At 41.5% G+C, this 12474-nt stretch overlaps 1 protein-coding gene across 1 annotated transcript in view; it reads left to right on the top strand.

The window, feature by feature from the left end:
• The first annotated feature begins 11968 nt into the window (after positions 1-11968).
• syt3 (synaptotagmin III) overlaps positions 11969-12474 on the top strand; it is a 32733-nt gene continuing 32227 nt past the window's right edge. The window contains exon 1 of the mRNA XM_008329636.3: positions 11969-12262. The gene's annotated coding sequence lies outside the window, so the exon portion shown is untranslated. The remainder of the gene's footprint in view (positions 12263-12474) is intronic.

The following is a 12474-nucleotide window of genomic DNA, read 5'->3' as shown; positions in this document are numbered from 1 at the left end:
TCTAAACAGTCTCCTCCCCTCCTCCTCCTGTGTCAGGTTGTCTTAGCTGCCTCATGACTAGTAAGATGCCGGTGTCTCACAGTTTGATCTTGTTTCTCAGCTTTCCCTGTTGGACATTCTTCCTGGAGTTTTGCGTTCTACTCTCCATGTACACTTTTGCCATCGTTGTTAATGTCATCAAATGTGTCTCTGCAAGTACAATCAAGTACTTGCAGAAAACTTACACAACTTCTGTATTTCTATGCAAATAAGGTGTGGGGAGAAGACAGTGGCATCACCATTTAAAAGTAAAGGCTCAGAAAAGCTTTTAAACAGAGGTGTGAAGATCTGATCAGCTGTGCTCAGTCCTTCAGTTTGTGTTTTCTTGCTACTATTTAATTTAGATATTAAGAAAGCAGCTCAATTTACATAAGTGTGTTATATACTGCCCCCCTTGCAGAAAAGACCTCAATGATTCCCTAAAAAAACTGAAATGGCCTCATCATTTCAGAATGAAAAACTTCCTGGTTTGTGCCAAAGATGGGAAACATTTGTTTCTCAAAAAATAGTGTTCAGTCCTTAATGTTGACCAAATATTTTTCGCAGGGTCAAAAGGCCTCTGTTGAAGGCAATTCATTTCCTTTACTTCTGTCAACTCATTTTAAAAGGTCAGCAGTGAGCCAGAGCTGAGGTCAACACTTTGGCCAAGAATAAGGACGAGCCATCCAGCCACCTGTAGACCTGCCAAGTGCACTTCAGCACAGACCGTCTCTCATCGTTTGTCTCAAGGACGACTGAAGGATCCCACTTGACACTTTTGCTTAAACAACACTAAGTGAGCGGATGAAGTAAGGGCTGTGAGTGGGTAAGGCCCCGACATGATGTCGGAGGAAAAGGGGAGTCGCAGGAGCAGGAGAGGGCGCTGTTACAGAGGTACTGCAGATGTTAGGCCACGGCAGCACAAGACCTGCACAAGGCAGGGTCCTGCAGGGGCCAGACTCATCTTGAATTAAGACAGAGAGGTCGTCCGAGGTGAGAGGGGAGTGTCTCTTTTGAAACCTCCATGTTTAAGCATGCTTTTCATCTTATAGTGGCCAAAAAATAATGAGCAATCAAGAAAATGGTTATTCTTGCATTTCAATTAGCCTAATTAAAGAAGGGGCAACGGTCTACTCAGAAGAATGGCAGGCACTCGTATAGAGTGTTTGTGCGTATGTGTGTGTGTAAGAGAGAGACAGAAAGAAAGTGAGGAGAGAGCAAAAGAGAGTGGTACGGAGACAGACTCTCAGAGGGGTTTCAGCCAGAATACTGCATCAGCAGTCAGAATAAAAAATTAACCATTTGCAGCCTTATCTGTAGCCTCATGTAGATACACAATCTGGCCGCTGAACTGGCTGCCAGAGATGATTCAGAACCACACAGCGACTACATCAATGTCTCATTAATCACTAATGTGTCCAAATTTCGTTGTGTAATGTCTCCCCTAGCCACATAACACGTTACACGCGGCCCAACGGTGTACTTCACCTTAACTGTTGACACCAGGACAGGTGCGGCACCTGTTGGTGTGCGTTGTGCCGACGCAGCCGACGCTGGCAGTGAGAGAGTTAACCTAAGTTCAGCATCCAATCTGACAGTGAGAGCCAGATGGTCATGTAGAGCACTTCTGTGACACGGGCCTACACAGTTCACCCTGCTGGAACACACACACACACACACACACATATTCTCTACCCCCTTGTACTAACCATAAGCATCTCCAATAAATTACTGACTTCAGTCCATGTAGCTGGGTTTTTACCAAGAATCATTTTCATCTTGTTCCCTGTTTCTGTTTCTGGTCAGCACAGCATTGTGATTTGATTTTACAGAATGAATCAACTTTTCAAACAACACTTAAGTGTTCAAATCATCTTTGAGTCGGAATTACTACAATTATCACAATACAGGTGTTTTCCAGTCACTCCTGTAAAACACGGACACTTCATGATGATTATCCTGCCAGAGTAGAACAGTAATAACACATCGTCACATCCCTATTATCTTCTTATGATAGATATTTACATTTGATACATGAACATTGCCCCATGCTTGAGTTACTCTAATGAAAATGCAAACCAAAAAATTTAAATTAATTTTGTTCATACCTGCATATCAGTTTCTGGTGACTTATCTGTGGTTATACACAGCTAGACTCAACTAGAATTTTCTTCATACCCTGAAGCTAAAAAAAATGGTCAGAATACCTATAAGTTTTGATAAACAGGCCTGATATTTTAATTAAAACACCAGCACAGAGCACACATGATGCAACAGTACACCAACCAAAACTGCTCATGTATGTAACCCATCAATCCTCTTGATGTTCCTTACATCTCTGAGCCATTTCTCCCCCCTCACCCACTTTCTTCTTTCCTCCTCTTTCATTTCCCTTGGTCTCAGTCTGATGGCCAGAGTTAATTGGCTGCTGTCTAATTGCAGCTCATTAGCTTGAGTAACCAAACATGTGAGACGTAACAAACAAAACAATCCTCTGGCTCTCAGAGGATTGCGCTGCGTCTCTGTAATTCCCATTTCAAGTCAGGCTGGTCCCGGCCCACGCTGCTGTGCTGCACGCAGCCTGTTGTCTCTTTGTCACTTCACTCACCCTGAATTGAAAAACATCTCAAACACCTGGATGAAAAAAATCTTCAAACAAAGCAAATACAAAATGATGAGATAATGCTACAAAACAGATGTACTACACTCTACACCTTGTGCCAAACCTGAGGTCCATGGGCTGAATGCGGCCCACCAAGTCATTTTGTGTGGCCCGTGGGAACTTAGAAACAATTTCATTGCCTTAATAAATAAAGTCTATGCTGCTTCAGAATGTATGTTGACCGTACATTACAACTAAAACAAAGCATTTTTTTATGATGATGAGAGATCTATGAGTGGAGATCTCAGTGGTGTGTTCAAAGACGGGCAGCATCACCTCATCAACTTCACCTAAAATTGGACTCGTATGCAGTAGTTCTGAACTGAGATATCTGTGTTTGAATGTAAGTAAAAGTACAATATTTGTAACTTGAAAAGATCCTAATTAATTGCAGAAACATGTATTAATACTTGGAGTAATGGAGTATTTACAGTTTTTTTCCAGTTATAACTGGTCCTTCGAGGCCAATTGTCTTGCTGATGTGGCCCCGGGTGAAAATTGATGATAAACTACCATAACTCCCAAACTAATGACATTCCTACCTGTGTTATTGTTTTGGCATAGTGTATTTTGCAACAGTTACGGATATATGGATAAATATTTTTCCAAGCAAAGACAAACAAAGCCTTGGGATTTTGATGACAGTAATCTTCTCCACGAGCCACGGTTTTCCACCTGCAGCCTCTTGTACTTTGGTGCTGTGTTTATTTTTGTTTTGCTAAAATGTGTTTGAAGATTTTCTGATTTTTATGTCCTTAATCATAATTCAAGGTCTTGTTCTGGCTGTGTAATTGATTTCACGCTGTACCTTTTTATCTTTATTTTCATCTGCACACACTCTCACTCGCCTGCCAGCACACACCCACATGCACAGAAAGACACACCACAAAGGCCAACCTCTCGCCCACACCCTGTTGGCATTTGGCAGGTTCTTTGGATTTGGGTAATGCCCCTCCCTCCCAGCAGCCCTGCCCTCGCCGCTCCCCCTCCTGTTTAATCTATCATAGAAAAACCTTGGGGGTTTAATTCCTCTCTCAAGGCAAAGTGCTTTGCTGGCACCACTGCCAAATCCATACACAAGGAATGCATCAAGCTTTAAAGTGGACATCTCAACAGCAGAGCAGTTTAGTCAGAGTGACATGAAATATATGGACCACAGTGTGTCACTATAGAACACACTGACACACACGCACAAGGATAAAACAACCAAACCAAAAACTTGTTCAATGTCTACCGCTCTCCTGTGGTTGTGGGCGACTACGTAGGGAATACAAAATACTTACACCGGTACTAAAATTCTCACACACACACACACACACACACACTGTCACCCACCCAACGTAGCAATATGCCAAGGAAATTATTTACTACTCAAAAGCAGGCCCCTAAATGATTAGATTAGTCTCCTGGCTCAGTGACTCCTGCAGAGCAACGAGACAGGACAGGATGAGAGGCTATTAATGTGGAGATGCAACACTAGAAAAACAAGCCAAAAGTAAAATAATATGAAGGAAAGAAGAGTGCTTTTCAAAAGAGACTGTAAATGCCGCCCTGAGTGAGTCAGGCATTTTTCTTCCGCTATGCTAAATGACATTTAGAGCCCTGAAATAATCATAGCTCAGACAAATCATTCAGTCAGACAGAAATATACGACGTCCAGTCAGAGGACAAGAAGACCTCTTCTTGCTCCAGCAGCTCCACAAAACTCAACATCCATCAAATTCAGAACTTTAAAATGGAGAGCAGTTCAAGAGCTGTAAAATAAAAAACAAAACAATGCAAGCAACAAAAACAACAACATCCAATACTATTAACACTGCTACAATCAACGTGAAACATTACATTTACATTTATGCATCAGACGCTTTTATCCAAGATGCCTTATAAGACGAGGAAGGGCCCTTACTAGGGTGAGAGTGTAGAAGTACAGACAAGTGCAGAAGGAGAAGAAAAGTACAGGAAAGTGCTACAACAGGAGGTGCTTTAGGCTATTATAGATTTATATATTATAGATATTTTAGGGGCTCTCTGAACAGAGCTATATTACCCACAACAAAAAGACAATTGCCTCAGCAGAGAAGGGCCACCTGTAAATTAGTAACAAAACCTAACAGCTAACGAGGCCTGTACCATATTTGTGCTAGCGACCCACTTCTGGGTCATAATCCATTTTTTTGAGAAATACTATGCCTTAGGACTTTGTAAGAAAGATAAGCAAAGTGAGTAATTCTTATGCTAAACCTTCAGAGCTACGTACCTGAATCTGCAGCTACCCTCAGCTTTAAGGACCTTTATAGTGCAGGTAGCCGCCTCATAAACTTTACTGTTTGGATTCTTGTGTTTTCAGCTGTTTTCATTAGAACAAACTCTTAAAATCCTACCTATCTACCTGTTCCAACCAAACAACACTTAGTTTTATTCCTGGTTTCCATTATTTCCTGAGGGAAACATCTGGCTCTTTAGCTGTTCATCAGCTAACTTCATCTGCTAACTTTTTGAGCTTTACATTTAGAGTTGTGTTAGCTTTTTTTCTTTAAACTAACTTCACTTCTCTTTTATGTCATTTTTTTATTTGGTCATTTAAGAATTATAAAACTATACTGTAGTATTATACCGATTTGTCCATTATTTATTTTAACAGCTTCATTGTATCAGGCATAATTTAGCATAAAACACAATTTTCTAAATTTGATATAGTAAGAATCACTGTTCCATCTGTCCGGCAGTTTGTAGGTTCTTGGCCTGAGAGTTTATCAACTCACAGCTGTGTACGAGTACACCTACTGTATGTCTCTTCTACAAACACCGGGGACACCGAATGCTCAATAAAAAAATCACTCAGACATTGTGTTTCTACAGATTTCAAAGAGAGACTGCTGCTGCCTCACCACTAACCATAACAGGGAATGGTTGGTAGCAAACCTCGGTGCTCTCGTTTCTCTACACTGCAGCATCCTTTTGGCCACAGTAGTAGCAGCGTCTGATAGACACAGCCTCTGGCTCTGACCACTGGGGTTCACCAGAGGAGATTTCTTGGCTGACCCTTACATAATAGCATATGCGGACTGTCCGATCTGCTTCAGGCAGAGGACGGAGGAGACAAAGAACCAATCTGGGTGGGCTGAAAAAAGAGAGAAGGAAAGAAAGAAGGACAGAAGGAAATAATGAAGTTAAGGAAGGAAGGAAGGAAGTAATAGGCCAATAGAATCCTGTGTGATGCCGTGTCTGATTTGTGAGGGGGAGTTGTGGCAAAAAAAAAAAAAAAAAATGGAGCAATGAAAAAGGACCACTTGCAAAAAAGTGCTAAAAAGAGAGATAGAGGTGATTGGCCTTTAAGGGGGTTGTCATGGTAACAACTGATGATGATGAGGTTGACTTTTGATAAAAGGGAAGAAAGGAAGGGCTTAATAAAGAAGATACATAATCACATTTGATATGAGATGAGTCAGGGATCCAGAGCCGTGACAGTGGGCTTCTGCCTACGAACATTAGCAAGTTTCCATCTTTTTATTTATATATACAGTACATACAACGCTGTTTAAATAATGCATTAAAGACATAAATTCATTTGCTATGATTAATCTGTTTGTAATTTTTAATGCATTTTAATGCAGGGGCAGAATGACCTCCAGCGTCCGTTCACTTCACTCTCGTCCGCCTTGTTGGGATTGCTCTATTAAATATAATTACACCGACGCAGCCCGCTGCCATTGTTTATATTCTGTGCGTCTCACAATGGTATCATCATTTCCAATCTGTTTTGATTTACCTATTGCATCCCCCTATTACAGCTCTGGTGATCCAAGGCTGACATAGCGGTGACAAGATTTACTTCAGGGCTAAGCAGAAACTGTCAGTGTGAATGTTGTTACCGCCTGTCCCAGTTTGTTTAGCTTGCTCAAATATCCTCGTCGTACATTCTAATTCCTTTGTGAAGCAGTTGTTATTTGATCATACAAATGTATATAAATGTTAGTATGTCTGTATGTGTGGCTTTGTAATGGCCTGATTAATTGCTGAGGGTGTACACTGCCAGGAAAGTTCTGTTCTCTGATGTCAGGAACCCGCACTCAGAAGTGTGTAAAATCCTTTAGAAAGATCTGTGTGGTCACTGACTGGCTAGTCAAATACTAAATATCAAACCGGCTGTGCTGACCGGCTGACTAATTATAGTCATCAAGTCTGGAGCAATTGATTACAGTCTACAAGTAATTTGGGCCGCACTGATCCTGACCAAATCTAATAGCCTAAATTTAACCCAATCAGGGTTCTTAGTTGCAACCAGCTCATGCACAGCAATTAGTCCCCACGTTATTGATTCAGTAAGATAGCACATGCTCCACGTATCTGGAATTTACACCCTAACAAGAGCTGTTTCCCTGCAACCTAACAAGGTTCCAATTGGTCCTAATAAGTCAGAGACATAAACCTACAGAAGAACGGGAGGTCAGTGAGACAGGACCGTAGAGACCCATCCTCACTGCAGACAGCCACTGTGAATCTGTCTTTGTGTTATTTTGTTCAGATTTGGTTTTATTTGTTTTTTCTTCGTTTGGTTGGACTAATGGATGTCGCCCTGCCTTTAGAATCCAAGCAGTTCCTCTTATAATCATAATGGGAATGTCCAGAGGTATAAACAGTGAAACAGAATCAAACTTTAATAAACCGTGATTTGAGCAGCGGCCTGATCAGCAGCCTCAGGAATCTGTCTGACAGATGTTAAATCTAACCAATGTGCTCTTTTGTATTTTTCTTTTTCTTGGTGCTGCTTAGTGAGAGTGAAACTCGTGAACAACTTTGACTGTTCGTCGCCTTTGGCCAGACAAGACAGAGCATATAGGCAAACACCACCACTTTGAAAATGATGCTGGTGACTCTCTCTCCTTTTTCTTGCCCTGCCTCACCAGAGGGGACACATGCCCTCCCCACTCCCCCACACGCAACAGATACATTCTCGTGGTTACAGTGATACACTTGTGTTTAAAAACGTGGTTGATGAAAGATGACTAAAGATGTCTAACAGTAACAGGCATACACTGTACAGCCTCCAACTGTGGTTCTTACTCATCATCTTCTCTGACGACCAAAACCAAGATGGCTGACCGTTGTGCCAACTGTAATGAATGATTTTACTGTTCATCTGTTGCTCCAACACCACGGGCTATGCTGCTGCTACACCTCTCAAACCTTCTCTGGCTCCTCCTTTAACCATCTGACATTTTTTCAATATGTTTTTTTGTTCCTTCTGTCTTTTATTCCTACGACATGGGACTGCTGTCTCTGTTGTGACAGCATTCCATTGTTGCTTGTCAATCAATAACATGTCTGGTTGATTTGCCATTGTTAACTTGTCAGTCTGGACGTCAGACAGGAAGTCAGACAACACTTTAGCTTATTACTCTTTCACCATCCTAGGACGTGTCTTCATGTCTGGTCTTAGGACTTTCACATCATACTCGGCTGATACACACAATGTAGACACCTGCTTATCCTGTTACGTGCATGCTATCCCAGCTAGCATCTTGTATCTTGCTATTTTGTGGTGATTAGGGGTGAAGGTTGAATTTTTGGGGTGAAGGTTGAAGACTGTCCTCACCCTCCTTATTTTTTTTATCAGTTTATCCACCATCTCTTTCAGCTAGCTGATTATTTTATCAGGGTGTCTAATGACAGAAAGGTCGTATGTGTTAAAGGCTGTGACCTTGCTCTTTCCATTCAGCAGAATCTTCTGGATTTGTCACACTCAATGAGGGCCTCGTCTGTGGCTGATTTGCTAGCTGCCTCCTCTTAGTTTAGTTTCCACTTGCCTTGATTCCAGGGCAATTGCACCTGCCCTACATATACAGCTTGATATCATCATAGTAGAGGAGGTAGCTGTTGGTCAAACCTCCATTTAAATGGTGTTCAGCATGTACGTCCTCTCCTCTCCTCTCCTCACCTGTCCCTTCCTCTCCTCTTCTTTTCTCCCCCATCCTCCCCTCTTTTTTCTGTTTACCTCTGCTGTGTGCCTCAGCCTCCCTCTCTGTGCTGCTGTGACAGCTAACAGAGGTCACTGTTTACTCTCATTTATCAGTCAATCATCACCTGCTGCAAGGTTTCATTCCATTTTTCCATTCGTTATTTAGCATTGCTGTTCCAATAATCACGACAATGATGCTCAAATAGAATTAGAAGATAATGCATTATATATTATATCATATTTCTAGTCGCTCAATTGATAAATATCAGAAGTGGCCAGACATGTATTGTTTTCTTTTTCTTTTTATATCAATGTGATAAAAATCCTTATTCAGTAGCTTTTATATGATTCTGGAATATTTTTCACAAAGTAATTGTCTCAAAATGTTCCTCTTGTTAGAATTGAAAGTGTATTATTTTAAACTGGGGTAATTTGATTCAGACTCCCTCGCTATGTTATCATATTCTGCTCTCCTCACCGAAAAAACCCTAACCCTAACCCTAACCCAAAAAAAAACCAAAATAATTTATTATAAATTTAGGGCTGAATCTGTGTTGATTTTTAACTGTGATGTTTTTCATAAGGCGTGGTTGTTCTCTGTGTTGTTTGGCCTGTTGGGCTTTTGGACCAGGTCTGAGACAGTGATTAATTCATAAGCATTCTGTCTTTAAATACAAGGGTGCCTGCCACCGTACTGACAACACATCCCAGGACTTTGTGTCTGAAAATGAATTATTCCCAGGCTTCCCGTTCTATCCCAGACATGACCAATGACTTATTTCTCTGTGCAGTGAAACAACAGGACCTGAAGTATTTTTTAAGGAGAAATATCTGTACTGACAGTAACAAATGAAGGAACGTCATCGGTGATTGGTGGTCCTGTAGGCGTTAGCCATATATCATAGAGGAGAAGGAGAATCAGAAGCCCTGTTCACTATGTAAATTTATCACCACAACAGGCACATCTGCCATGAGAATGTTGAGCCAGAAATAAAGACTTGAGTTGTTAATGTCTCATCAACGCAATATTTACAATGTAGGCTGCAAACCACAGAAATAGGCTGCAAGGACAGAGGTAAGGAGATGCTTCATAGACAGATTATAGAAAGTGGACATGTCCGTCCAGGTACCAAGTACTGTAGGCTGTGGTTGGTTGATGCCAACATTTTTAAACCTTTACCATTCACAATAATATAGTGATTTTATTTTCTGTATCACGTGCCTGAGCACGTACAGCCTTTCTCTGGGTCCAAAAACTTGTAGAGTGGAGATTTGGTCAATTAGAGAGACTGAAACACTGTTTGATTCTACTGTGTAGAGAACTGGCAGATCCCCCATCTTTTATGATGGACAGCTGGGATTGGCTGGAGCTCAGTTGATACTCTGTGATAGCATAAAGTGGTGGAACAATGAATGAATGAAAGGGATTGTTTGCAGTATTACGGGCCACAGCTCAAGCGAGAAGAGAAGAACTTTTACCACCATCATAAACAACATGTCCTTCGCTGTTGTTATGACTATTAGTGTTGCATATGTACGACGTTGTGATTAGTCTTTACTGTGTGTGAAATATATGAGAAAGAATTCTTATTTTGTCAGTTGATCAACACATATCTACCTCCCCCATGTCACTAAGGTAGATGAGTGATGAAATTTCAACTCCAAACAAGCCATTTTTGGATCCTTTCACCATGAAATAAAATTCTCTCTGAACATTTTCTTCTTGCGTATGTAAATCCAATGGCAGCAATTGCCAGTGTGTGAATAATAATTACTAAAATGAAATAAATGTGAACTATGAATTTTAATGAGTCCCTTTATAACAACCATAGTAACATGTTTATTTCCATCAAGCAGTATAGCAGTGCTATGCTAATGCAATGGAAACTATGCAGATTTGTTCTCATGTGCCATTCATATTTATCACCGGTATTTTTTTACACAGAGGTCAGACGTCGACAGAAATAGTCACCTGTGGCTGAGCTCCACAGCAGACCACTCACCAGTCTGCACAGCAGCCAGTCTTTTGTTGGATTCCCAGATGTCTTGTAGCCTTTATTCTCCCATGCTTCCAATTGTGTGTGAAAAAACAAACTGCACTGGGCTTCACAACACCCAACAGACTATACTAGAAGACCTTGCTGAGAGAAAAAAGGAAAAGGAGGAATGTGTAAGATGGTGGGTGCTAATGCAACATCTCACAGCAACATATACAGGCTATTAAAAAGAAAAACTTCCATCCAAGGTCCACACCTATTCCTCACTGACCATGAAGGGTCCTCATTATCCCGCTGGTGATGTAACCATAAAACAGAGGAACATTTTTATCTCCCTCTGCACTTATATGAGGCCTGCAGGAATATCATATTCTAATCATGACTCCACTGAGACTGTGTCTCGTTCTGAGGAGACCGTGGCCTTTGTTTGCCTCGGTCACTTTTCTTACTCAGGTCTCCATGACACATGACATGATGAGTGGAAACATAACATAACATAAGTGTAAGATCCACGTCCTCTTCTACGAAGGAGAAACCAATAGCTTTAAAAGTTGTTAAAAGTTCTGGAAGTTCAATAAAATAAAACATTTATTGTAACTTGTAAATAAATAAATAAATTGGGACAGCCAACTGAGGTGACCCCTGTGTCAGTCTTTGGGTGCTGCTGTCTTGATACTCAATCCTAAAACGTAACCCTTAAACCAAGTAATCTCACAGTGCAATGATACATGGATGACCTCGTCTCATTTTTGTCTTAATTCAATATTTTTTTATTGATTTTCCACCTAATCATTTTCAGGTGTTGCTGACCAGCTGGTACCAGTCCCAGAGGTTGGACAGTTAGACTTTGTAGTACCAGATATGGAGTTAACCTTAAGGATTGAACTGGGGACATTCTTATTAAAAGGCTGTGACACATACCACTCTTTCAGTTCATGGCTCCAGACCCATTTTTATTTTTTATTTCTTAAATTTCTGGAAATTATATATAGAAAATACCAAAATAAAACCAACACAACTTACTGCCCTCCAGGCTGAGAGTTGCAATTCCTTCCACTGTTACAGTTCCACCATGGCCTCCCAGCAAAACGCACACACACACACGCACGCGCGCCACTATTTCTTTTGCACTTAGCACTGGCAGGACTGTAAAGGCAGTGAGAGGAGAGACAGACTATTAGTATTCAGAGCACAGGGAGGAAAAATAGGGAGCGTGCAAGAGAGAGAGAGAGAGAGAGAGAGAGAGAGAGAGAGAGAGAGAGGGAGGGAGGGAGGGAGGGAGGGAGGAGATAGTGAAATAGAGAGGAGGAAAAAAACACAAGGAGGGGGCAAAATATAAAAGAAGAACACAGGAAACGGCAAGGAAAAGAGAGGAGAGGAGAGAGAGAGAGAGGGGGTAAGAAAGAGAGAGGTATTAAATTGTTCATTTCTCTCCCTCCGTCTGCCATCCAGGTTGCAGGGCTTATTGCTCGGTGCATGTTGGAGAGAGAAAGATAGAGCGAGGGAGAAAGATAGAGGCGGGAGGAGCGAAGGTGGAATGCCCCTTTACATGCGTCGCATCTGACTAAAATAGCCCATATCGGAAATCGGACAGAGGAGGGAGGCAGCGGTTTCTGCAACGCTAAGGTAAGAAATCTTTCTCTTTTGTTGCTCCCTCCAGTCCAGCAGCATCCTCCAGCTCTACTCCGCATCCTCCTTTCACCCTGCGTCCCGCACTCAGCTGTACTGGATGTGCCCTAAATTCAGCGGCATGTGTCTGTTTCCCCTCAATATTTAATGTTTATATTTATTTTGCATCCATCCTGGCTCCAGCGCGTTTGTGCATTCAGCCAACAGTG

Source organism: Cynoglossus semilaevis, chromosome 17 (assembly GCF_000523025.1).
Source record: "Cynoglossus semilaevis isolate Cse_v1.0 chromosome 17, Cse_v1.0, whole genome shotgun sequence".
NCBI classification, from domain to species: Eukaryota; Metazoa; Chordata; class Actinopteri; order Pleuronectiformes; family Cynoglossidae; genus Cynoglossus; species Cynoglossus semilaevis.
This window is presented reverse-complemented; position numbering and strand designations above follow the sequence as displayed.